General features: G+C 40.6%; 1 long non-coding RNA gene across 2 annotated transcripts in view; it reads right to left on the minus strand.

The window, feature by feature from the left end:
* The window catches only part of LOC132772855 (uncharacterized), a 189,732-nt gene extending 179,214 nt beyond the window's left edge, over window positions 1-10,518 (minus strand). For both annotated transcript variants that reach the window (XR_010909794.1, XR_009631286.2), the window contains exon 1: window positions 10,249-10,518. This is a non-coding gene — a long non-coding RNA (uncharacterized lncRNA). The remainder of the gene's footprint in view (window positions 1-10,248) is intronic.
* Window positions 10,519-11,642: the final 1,124 nt, after the last annotated feature.

The raw sequence follows: 11,642 nt of genomic DNA on the forward strand, positions 1-11,642 counted from the left end.
AGGATTGGGTTGGCATTGACCTTGAGTCTTGAAGTTGTAGTTCACCTACATCCAGGGAGCACTGTGGACTCAAACAAAGATGGATCTGGACCAAACTTGAAGACTCAATATGCCCAAATGAGTTTGGAAAAAACAGATCTTGATATTTGGGTGTTGTAATTGCTGGGATTTATAGTTTACCTACAATCAAAGAGCATTTTGAACAAGACCACAATGGATCTGCATCAAACTTGGCACACTACCTACATGGCAAACATTAAATACTAGACTTAATGTCAAGGGGAAACCTTTACCTTTACCTCTTCTCCCCACAAGAGACTCAAAGTGTCTGGTTAGTTACATACATTGACTGCTACAGAAAATAGCTCAAACTAGATATGTGCCTAGACCACTAGTCAAGTTGGCTCTATATTAAATCCTGTATCAAAGAAAATACCAGTCACTGGGGTGCACAAACTGGGTGGTGCAATTGCACCCACATCCTGCTTGTGGGCTTCCCATGGGAACCACCAAGGCACACACGCTTCCCCTATAGTTCCCTCCAAGGAGTGAGTGGAGATAAGAGGCAATTTAAAGCCTTTACATGAAATGGAGCTCAACCACAAAAAGCTTTTACATGAAATTTACCTCCATCACAGGAAGCTGCAGCATGGCATTCATGTCTGTTTGGTTATGGTGGGAACACTATACAGCATTAAATAGGTCTTCGACTTAAGAAATTGAATAAATGTCTATTAGTTGCTAGGAAACCAAAGAAGAATATTCCCAGCCAGTTTTAGACTATGTTCCATTTGCTTGCAACGAGTGGCAAAGCCTGGATCCAACAGAGCTAAAATATATGCCTCCATTACAACCATGCTAAATCCATAATAATTAAAAGAATGTATCAAGTGCATGCATAAAAACGGCATGAATTAGTTGAGTAATGGTTTTAGGGCAAAGAACTGTGATGTTACCATGCAAGCTGGGAATATGGATAATATCTTAGTAGAAAAAACAAGAGAGAATTTCCACCTGCTAGAAAGATCAACACAATTATAAATCACAGCCAGAATGGGCCATGGAATGGGCAGTGGTTCTCAACCTTCCTAGTATCGTGACCCCTTAATACAGTTCCTCATGTTGTGGTGACCCCCCAACCATAAAATTATTTTCACTGCTACTTCACAACTATAATTTTGCTACTGTTATGAATCATAATGTAAATATCTGCTACGCAGAATGTATTACCATTCACTGGATCAAATTTGGCACAAATACCCAATATGCCCACATTTGAATACTGGTGGGGTTGGGGGAGGGGAAATTGGTTTTGTCATTTGGGAGTTGTAATTGCTGGGATTTATAGTTCACCTACAATCAAAGAGCATTCTGAACTCCAACAATGATGGAATTGAACCAAACTTGGCACCCACAACTCCCATGACCAACAGAAAATACTGAAAGGGCTTGGTGGGCACTGACCTTGAGTTTTGGACTTGTAGTTCACTTACATCAAGAGAGCAGTGTGGACTCAAATAATGATGGATCTGGACCAAACTTGGCACGAATACTCAAAATGCCCAAATGTGAACACTGGTGGAGTTTGGAGGACATAGACCTTGACATTTGGGAGTTGTAATTGCTGGGATTGATAGTTCACCTACAATCCAAGAGCATTTGGAATTGGGCCAAACTTCCCACAATGAACCCCCACGAGGGCTCAACAAGATGAAGCAAATTAGTATTTGTTGTAGTATTTGTTGCTGTAGTTCTCAGGGCTAAACCATCCAAATGATGGTTGGAACTCTACAGTTATGCATTCATAAGCAACTGGCATTAATGATCTCTATGTATTTCAAAGTGCACGGAAAACATTTGGATTGTAAAACTTCCCCAGTCCTGTCTGACCCAGGCATCAGCTGCTGTGAACGATAAAGATCTGTTCTCCTATCGATTGGGCACAGAGGACTGATGTTTCACCACCGCTCCTGTGAGTTATCTTCAGTGAGATGAGGAATTAACTACAAAAGGGATTCTGCTTCTTAATGTAAATCCAAAAGTAATAATAGGAGGGAAGTGGAAATGTCAATTTCCAGGACTACAGGTTGCTGTTGCTTGCAGCAGTAGCTGCACAATAAAGCAGGATGGAAGAGGATTGAGCCAGGAGATGCTACTTGGTTAAGTATACTCAGTTAAGCATACTTAATAAAATATATCTTAACTAAGTAAACAATATAGGGTACTGACCCTTGTTTCTGTTGTTCTGGAGTTGGTTGTGTGCACCTTCAAGTAATTTCAAACATAAGGTAACCGTATCCTAAAGTTTTCGTGGAAAGATCTGTCCAGAGGGAGTCTACTCTTGCCTTTGTCTGAGAGAGTGTGACTTTTCCAGGGTCACCGAGTATATTTCCATGGCCAAGAAGGGGTTCGAACCCCAGTCAAACCACAATAATTCTCGTAGTTGTCCTGGACTATTTTCTTAGAATTCCCTTAATTAGCTGTAACATTTTATTCCCACTTTGGAAGAAGTAGAATTCTAATTCTATGACCACATCCAATGGAATAATTTCCTCCTCTTCTTATCATGTCTTTGTTTCTCTTTAAAATTTTTCTTGACATTCTAGTCCTATTGCAGGCATGGACAAACTAAGGCCTGGATGATGGATGCGGCCCCCTGGGTGCTTACCTCAGCCCCTCCTCATCCACCCAGCATGTGCCCAGCTGCCCTCCCTTTCAGCACGGCCCTCTCAACCCAGCCCACAATGCGGCCCCAAGACAGAAAAGTTTGCTCATGCCTGTCCTATTGGCATTTCCCCCCTAGTATGCTAGAGTTGAATCCCATTCTTGTGTTCATTGACTATATAGTGAACACAGAGGCAACAACTTCAATTTATGGCAAGCCTATGAATGGGAAACCTCCAAATTAGATCATCTCATGGTAAAATTTTCGCAGTAAAAGGGATTTACTGACCTTCCTTCTGCACAGTCCAAATTGAGCATTCCTACTCAGTAATTACAAATTCCAAAATAGTCCAAAATCCCAAAATGTCCATAAGGGTGTTTGAAACTGCACAAAATTAATGAAAATATGATTCAGTTATCTTCAGACTGTGTGTATAAGGGTTTGTTTTAATGAAATATAAATAAATGTCATGTTTAGATCTGGGCCCCATCTTGAAGATATCTCTTTATGTATGTATCTTCAAATACAGGTACGGTATTCTCCAAATCCAAAACAGTTGTGGTCTCAAGCATTTTGAGTAAGGGATACTCAACCATAGTGTCAGCTATGGTGCCACTGCCTTTGTATCTGAAATATCTTCCACCAGTGTCATTTACGCGCACACACATAATACTATTTAGTACATTTAGTTTGACTCATTAGCAAAAGCTTCTCTGACATAGAAGATCCTACTAACAGCACTGCTACCATTAGCATAGCCTCTGTGGTGTAATGTAAAATAAACCACATGTAGTTCACGTTTGATCAGTCCACACACAGTCTTGCCAGGGAACGAAAATGTACCACACAGATAATCAATAAAGAAGTAGTTTACTCTTCATAATTCAGAACAACATATGTACAAATCATGTGATCAGTCGAATTGACTCACATAATGTCCTTTTTGAGAGATTTAAAATGGTCTTTCTTTGCCCATGTGGAGAAACGCCTTCCAACAGCTCATGAAGCAAGAACACACTTCAAACTGTCTCTCCAATCAAGCACTTGCACAGCTCAAAGCATGAAAAATGTAACAGTAACCAAAAGTCCCAGGCTCAGCCAGCTCCCTGGGCATAGTCCAACTAATCAGCTTTGTGCATCTTATTTTACAGTTGACCCACGCACACAATAACTGATTTCTTACATGCTTCAACAGCGTCTTCCCTCATAGCAACACACAATACTACCTAGTACATGTATGTAAACCTCAAAGTTATCTGTGCAGATGGAATATAAAAATCCTGAAAATTCTCGACATCAAATTCTTACTCCCTGGGAGAACCCGTGGCAGACACTCTTCTATTTCACAGGGTTATTCAAAGAAATACATGTTGGAATATTCATACAGAACTCCCTTAGGTAAAGGGGATCACAAAAACAGGAGAGTATGTATGGTTTAGAAGTTTGCAAGGAAATGAAAACCTGGAAGGAAAAAAAGAGACCTAAGTAGGTATTTACTTAATAAAATCTCCCATTTTCTTTCCATTCTTTCCCCTTTTTCACAAAACAAATTCTTATAAACCTTTTGTTTCAATTAGTATTTTCATTACATTTCCAAAAGTCTTCATAATTTTGGAAAATGGATAAAAAATTAAGGACACTTTAAACTGCAGACTTATGTATTAATGAAGTTTTAGGTTAAAACAGTATTTTTCCAGAAAACATAATTTTGTGCAACTGGCACTAAATTTACTTTTTATGTTAGATAACAACAATGCTATAACTTCAGAAATCGGGAAGGGGAAAAATACAGAAGACTCCAAATTTCTTAATTCCACTGTTTCTTAATGAAGATGTTGAATATAAAAAGAAACATATACTCAAGCTTTTCAGAATGAACATATGTACCTATACCATTACCGTGTGCATAATGAATGTCATGCACGAACTTTAACACAAATCAACAATGTATACATGTCAATAGACGGTACCTACCCTAGAATATATACTAATGTATAAGTTTAGAAATGTTAGTGACCAAAAAACCTGGGTCAACTTACCCATGGGTCAGTATGACTAATGTACTTTAACTGTGATCAAAATCCATAATGTTTATTTATATTTATTTACTGCATTTCTGTGCCTCCTTTCTCAGCCCGAAGGCGATTCAAGGCGGCTTACACTGGCACAATTCAATGCCACAATGAACATAAACAAAATTAAAAACAAAATTAAAAACAATTAACACACATTATAAAAACCCTGTAAAAAGCATTAAAAGCATAAAACACCAGTAACTTCCTATTAGCTCATTTTCCAAAGATATTCCATGTTCTTTCCTGAGTTCCATATTCATCCCTTACACTGCGTTTTCAAAGACTTATTCAAAAGGCCAGACTTTTTTCGGAATGTCAGTAGGGAGGGGGCTGATCTAATATCCCTAGAGAGGGAGTTCCATAGCTGAGCAGCCACCACTGAGAAGGCCCTGTCACTCGTTTCCGCCAGGCGCGCCTGCGACGAAGGTGGAATCGAGAGCAGGGCCTCTCCACAAGATCTTACATTCCTAACTGTTTGCCCCTAAACCTGCTCTCTACTTACACACGAGTATTTATAGTGTATTGAATTGAACTTGACAGACATCGCATTGAAAACTGCTGCAATAAAAGAATATACACAACCAAATCTCCCTTATACATTTTTGCAGAACAAGTAAACAAGGCAATAAATCTATTGGCCATGCATTGCACTCCAATGATATCAACACAGCATCATAAAAGAAAGCAGAGGTTTCATACCCATAACAGGTCGGAGCTTCTTCTGCCACTTGAGAGGCTAAATGACTAATTATGGCAACTCATAAACACAGGCCAGTGCAAACATGTCCAAACTTGTCAATTCAAGCCCATTGCACGGAAGTGTCCCCAAGCTTCAACAACCTCATAAACTCATTTCCTACTTTCTTGTGGCAAAGGCTTTCTTTCTAATCGGCCAGAATATTCAAGAGACGGCTCGTATTTCTAATTTTTTAAAGCATTTTCTTGGTCACTTTCCATCAATATGAGCGACACAATAGTGCCAAGAAAGATGTCATTTTGGATATTCTTATTTATTGGTGCAAACATGACGCTACACCTCTGACCTTTAGGAATAATGTATCCAAACAATCATGGATGAATACACCCGACGTGTTTTAAACATTATGCAATACCCAGTCAATTTTAAAGGACGAATTTCAAATTTACGTTTTCCTGGTATGCATGATTTTAACGTGTTTTAATCGTTGCTCTGTCTTTTAATATAGTTTAATGTATTTTGTCTATGTATTGTAACTGTTGGAAGGTTCCTGAGAGTATGTGACTCTCGCATGTTAACTCAGTGGGTATGCATAGTGTATTATAGTTTCCAACAGACCTCGCAACCTCTGAGGATGCCTGCCATAGTTGTGGGTGAAACGTCAGGAGAGAATGCTTCTGGAACATAGCAATACCATCCAGTAAACTCACAACAACCAAATTATGATGATGATTATGATTATGATTATGATTATACACTATGCATACCCACTAAGTTAACATGCGGGAGTCACATACTCTCAGGGCCCTTCCAGGCAGGCCCTATATCCAAGGATCTGATCCAAGGTTTTCTGTTTATCCCAGATTAATTGGCAGTGCAAACTCATATAATCCAGTTTAAACAGTAAACCTGGGATCAGATCCTGGGATACAGAGCCTGTCTTGAAGGGCCCTCAGCCACATAAACCCACACGATAGGATTGTCATAAATGAAAAACAACTTGAAAAGCTGCACAACACAACAACAACATTGGAGCACGTATTCAGCCAAACATATACACGTGGAATACTGACAATACTCCCCAATAAGGGAAATTGTTGGGAATTAACTTTTTGTTTTGATTTATTTATTTTTATTTCTATTTATTGTGTATTTATATTCTGGCATCTCACCCCGAAGGGACTCCAGAGCAGATAATGGAACACATATACGCAAAGACGTTTTGTTTTGATAACATGTTGCTGGAGGAGGTTGATAAATAAATAGTACAGTGGGACCCTGCAACCGAATCAAAATATGAAATGCCACGTTTAAATTCTTCCAAGACAAGCAACTCACCTTTCAGAAATGGCATTAAAAGAGTGGGATTACAGAGTCCGCAGCGGTCTGAGCCACACAAAAAAGCCTTATAGGACAAATAATAATAATAATCAGCACACTAGGTGCAGTGCCTAAAGAGATTGGTCTGCACTTAAAGACAATTGTCGCTGATAAAATCACCACCTGTCAGATGCGAAAGGCCACCCTACTTGGATCTTCATGCATTATTCGCCAATACATCACACAGTCCTAGACACTTGGGAAGAGTCCAATGCAGGGGGTCCTCAAACTAAAGCCCGAGGGCCAGATGCGGCCCTCCAAGGTCATTTACCCGGCCCTCGCTCAGGGTCAACCTAAGTCTGAAACGACTTGAAAGCACACAACAACAACAACAACAACAACAACAACAACAACAAAACAATCCTATCTCATCTGCCAAAAGCAGGCCCACACTTCCCATTGAAATACTAATAAGTTTATATTTGTTAAAATTGTTCTTCATTTTAATTATTGTATTGTTTATAAGTGGTTTTTGCACTACAAATAAGATATGTGCAGTGTGCATAGGAATTCATTCATGCTTTTTTCAAATTATAATCCAGCCCTCAGACGGTTTGAGGGATTGTGGCCTGGCCCTCTGTTTTAAAAGTTTGAGGACCCCTGGTCCAATGTGTGATCAAATACAAAAGCCAGCATAGTTATCTTGTTGTCTGTGATCCTGTTATGTATCAAATAATAGTAACTGTAATAATATACAGCCCCTAAGTTACATTTTACCCATATTGTCCTCGACTGTGCTTTCTTGCAAGCAAGATCTGAAACATAATTCACAAAAACTCAAGAATACAAATAAATAAAAAAGCTATTTAAAAATAATGTTTTGGTAAATCGTATCCAAGTCAGGATAAGGCTTGGTCCTGAAAAAAGTGTAAACAGATTGAGCATCTCTTGGAATCCAAACTGCTTGGAACGAGAAGCATTTTGGATTTTTAAGATCTGGATTAGTCTATATGTATGTACATAACGAGGTATCTTGGACATGAGGCCTACATCTCACTACAAGATCTGTTTATGTTATGTGCATACCTTATAATGGACTATTTTAAATAATTCTGTGCATGAAACAAAATGTGTGTATGCCGAACCATGAAGGGAAAACATCGGTGACGTCGTCTCGGCTGCCCATGTGGATAATTTCGGATATAGGAAGATATCAGAATTCTGGATGCCCAACCTCTATAAATTCGTACTGATTTTTTAAAATTGTTTCTTCTTTTTTTGAGGAGGGGGTGTCTCTGTCTTGTTATTTTTTGGCTCCTTGGCATCAGAGACACTTCACCCAAGCTGGAGTGGACGGGATGGCCTCATGGGACCTTACAAATTGCATATACCAGGCAAGCGCACTTGACCTTTCCATTTGAATACCTCATTTAATAGGATTCAAGTCCAAGGAAGAAGAAGGGAAGGGAGATAAAGGAGTCTAGGGTACATCTACACTTTAGAATTAATGCAGTTTGACACCACAATATGGGTTAATGCTGTGGAATCATGGGAGCTGGCACACTTTGGCAGGGAAAGCTAAAGACCTTACAAATCTATTATTATTATTATTATTTGATGCACAACCAGATTATACAAAATATGATGCCATAAGAAAGTGAATGTATATTATTGTTTTAAATTGTTATTTTATGATGGCTTATACACATTATCGATGGATCTGGATTGTTGTTTACATGATTTTAATACATTGTAAGCTGCTTTGAGACTCGTAAGGGAGAAAAGCGGGATATAAAGATTTATTACAATTAGTACACAGCAAACAAGATCACTATGCTGGCTTTTGTATTGGATCACACGTTGGACACTTCCCAAGTGCCTAGGACTGTGTGATGTATCGGCGAATAATGCGTGCAAATCCGAGTAGGGTGGCCTTTTGCAGCTGACAGATGGTAATTCTGTTAGTGCTGATTGTTTTTAAGTGCAGGCCAAAGTCTTTAGGCACTGCACCCAATGTGCCAACTACCACTGGGACCACCTTTATTGGCTTGTGCCAAAGTATTTGCAATTTATTTTATAGCATTATTATTATTATTATTATTATTATTATTATTATGTTTGATGTATTGTCAATACTTTCATGGCCGGAATCACTGGGCTTGCTGTTGTGTTCCAGGCTCTATGGCCATGTTCCAGAAGCATTCTCTCCTGACGTTTCACCTACATCTATGGCAGGCATCCTCAGAGGTTGTGAGGTCTGCTAGAAACCCCACTTTCCAAGTTTCCAACAGACCTCACAAACGCTGAGGACGCCTGCCACAGATGTAGGCAAAATGTCAGGAAAGAATCCTTCTGGAACATGACCATACAGCCCGGAAATCTCACAGCAACCCAATTATTATGTTTATTTATACCCTGCTTTTTCTCTCCAGAAAAAGACTGTTAATAATAATAATAATATTCCCAAGATTCCACAGCACAGAGAGAGGGCAGTTAAAGCAGTGTCAAACTGCTTTAATTCTACAGTGAAGATGCGCCCTTAAAATGCAGGTCCTTAGGATAATGGCAGTTAAAAGTGAGGCCAAACTGCATTAATTCTACAGGACAGATTTAACTTTATAGGTCCTGCCATGCATGCATGCAAAAATTATTTATATATATATTTATACACACACACACATACACATATATATATAATACATAAATAAAATAGGTCCTGGCATGCATGCAAAAATTATATATATATATATATATATATACACACACACACACACACACACACACTGATATACATATATAATACATAAATAAAATAGGTCCTGGTATGCATGCAAAAATTATATATACACACACACACATATATGCATACACACATACACACTGATATATCTATATGTATATAATACATAAATAAAATAGGCCCTGGCATGCATGCAATATATATATTGCATGCATGCCACACACACACGCACATATATATACACACACATATATGCATATATACATACACACACACACACATATTACACACACACAGGTCTGGCATGCATGCAAAAATTATAAATTATATATATATATATATGCATGCATGCATGCATGCAAGGAGCTATAAAGTAAAATTAATGCAGTTTGGCATCACTTTTATCATATTATATATTCTATTTCTTGGAAGGAAAGTGGACGGAAATCAACAAGGTTTGGGTGCCAAGCGCCATTGAGAAAACCACGGAAAACACCCAGGCGAGGGCCCTGCGAAGGCCACCTGCAAACTTCGAGCCAACTCCAAAGCCCCCCATCATCAGGTTTGCAACCCTTCCCCAAATGCACATATCAGAAGTGGAAAATTACACACAGAGAGAGAGAGAGAGAGAAGAGGCGCACGCGCTCCCCTTCCCCCACCAGGCATCGTCGGAGGCCTAAACTCCCCCCTCCCCCCCCCACCCCACCAGCACCCCCACTCCTCCATTGCAAGCCAAGCTTTTCCAACTTACCACCCATCATCCCCTCCAACAAGGCCGGAAAGAGAGGAGGGGGGAGGCGGTTTTCCATAAACATCCAAGTTGCAAAAAAATATATATCTATAGATCCATTGAAAAAACAAGGTGGAGAGGGGTCTAGAAAAGGCTTCCCTGGCCTGGGTTGTGCAGCGAGGAGAAGGCGCAATGGAGTTGCTTGCTTGCTTGCTGCCTGGCTGCTTTGCTGCCCATGTGCTCTGCAGAGCACGCGCTCCCCGCTCGCCTCAATGGAACGTTGTGCTGGCAGGAGGCTCCGTGACGTCACGGCCCCCAGCAGCTGATCCAGCCCTGTTGGCTTGAGGCAGCAGCAGCAGCAAAAAAGCCTTTGCAGCAAGAGCAAGATGCATCCTTCAGGCCCACTGGGTTGCACGCTGCCCTTCTAGGAACCCGGAAATGGGGGGCAAAGGGAACCCCTTTTCAGCCCCTTTGGGTTCGGGATGGGCATTCTGGGGATCTCAAATGGGCACCTAAGGGTGCATTTATAATGTCGAATTAATGCAGTTTTGCACCACTTGGCAAAATGTCCAACCTAAAAACTCCAGGATTCGATAGCATTCAGGCATGGCAGTAAAAGTGGTGCCAAACAGCGGCTGAGGGGGAAAAGGAAGGGGCCTGAGGCTGTTAGGAATGGTGGGAGTTGAAGTCCAAAACACCTGGAGGGCCCAAGTTTGTTGCGCAGAAGCAGATTTTAGCCAGGTTCATTTTTTTTGTCGTGTCAGGGCAACCAGTCACTTATATTACATTTCTAAAAGAACAAAGCAAACAAACAGACAAAATACAAAATGTCATTTGACCAGTATCTGGCCACTTGGAGTGCTTCTGGTGTTGCTGCAAGAAGGTCCTCCATGGTGCATGTGGCAGGGCTCAGGTTGCATTGCAGCAGGTGGTCAGTGGTTTGCTCCTCTCCACACTCACATGTCGTGGATTCCACAGCGCCTTCCAAGTCACCCAGTCCTCTGTGTGCCCAGGGGGGAGTCTCTCATTTGGTATCAGCCATTGGTTGAAGTTCTGGGTTTGAGCCTGCCACTTTTGGACTCTCGCTTGCTGAGGTGTTCCAGCAAGTGTCTCCGTAGATCTTAGAAAACTATGTCTAGATTTAAGTCATTGATGTGCTGGCTGATACCCAAACAGGGGGTGAGCTGGAGATGTCTCTGCCTTGGTCCTTTCACTATTGCCTGCCACTTCCCAGCGGATGTCAGGTGGTGCAATACCGGCTAAGCAGTGTAATTTCTCCAGTGGTATAGGGCGCAGGCACCCCGTGATAATGCGGCATGTCTCATTAAGAGCCACATCCACTGTTTTAGTGTGGTGAGATGTATTCCACACTGGGCATGCATACTCAGCAGCAGAGTAGCACAGCGCAAGAGCAG

This window comes from Anolis sagrei, chromosome 4 (assembly GCF_037176765.1).
Source record: "Anolis sagrei isolate rAnoSag1 chromosome 4, rAnoSag1.mat, whole genome shotgun sequence".
Taxonomy (NCBI): Eukaryota; Metazoa; Chordata; class Lepidosauria; order Squamata; family Dactyloidae; genus Anolis; species Anolis sagrei.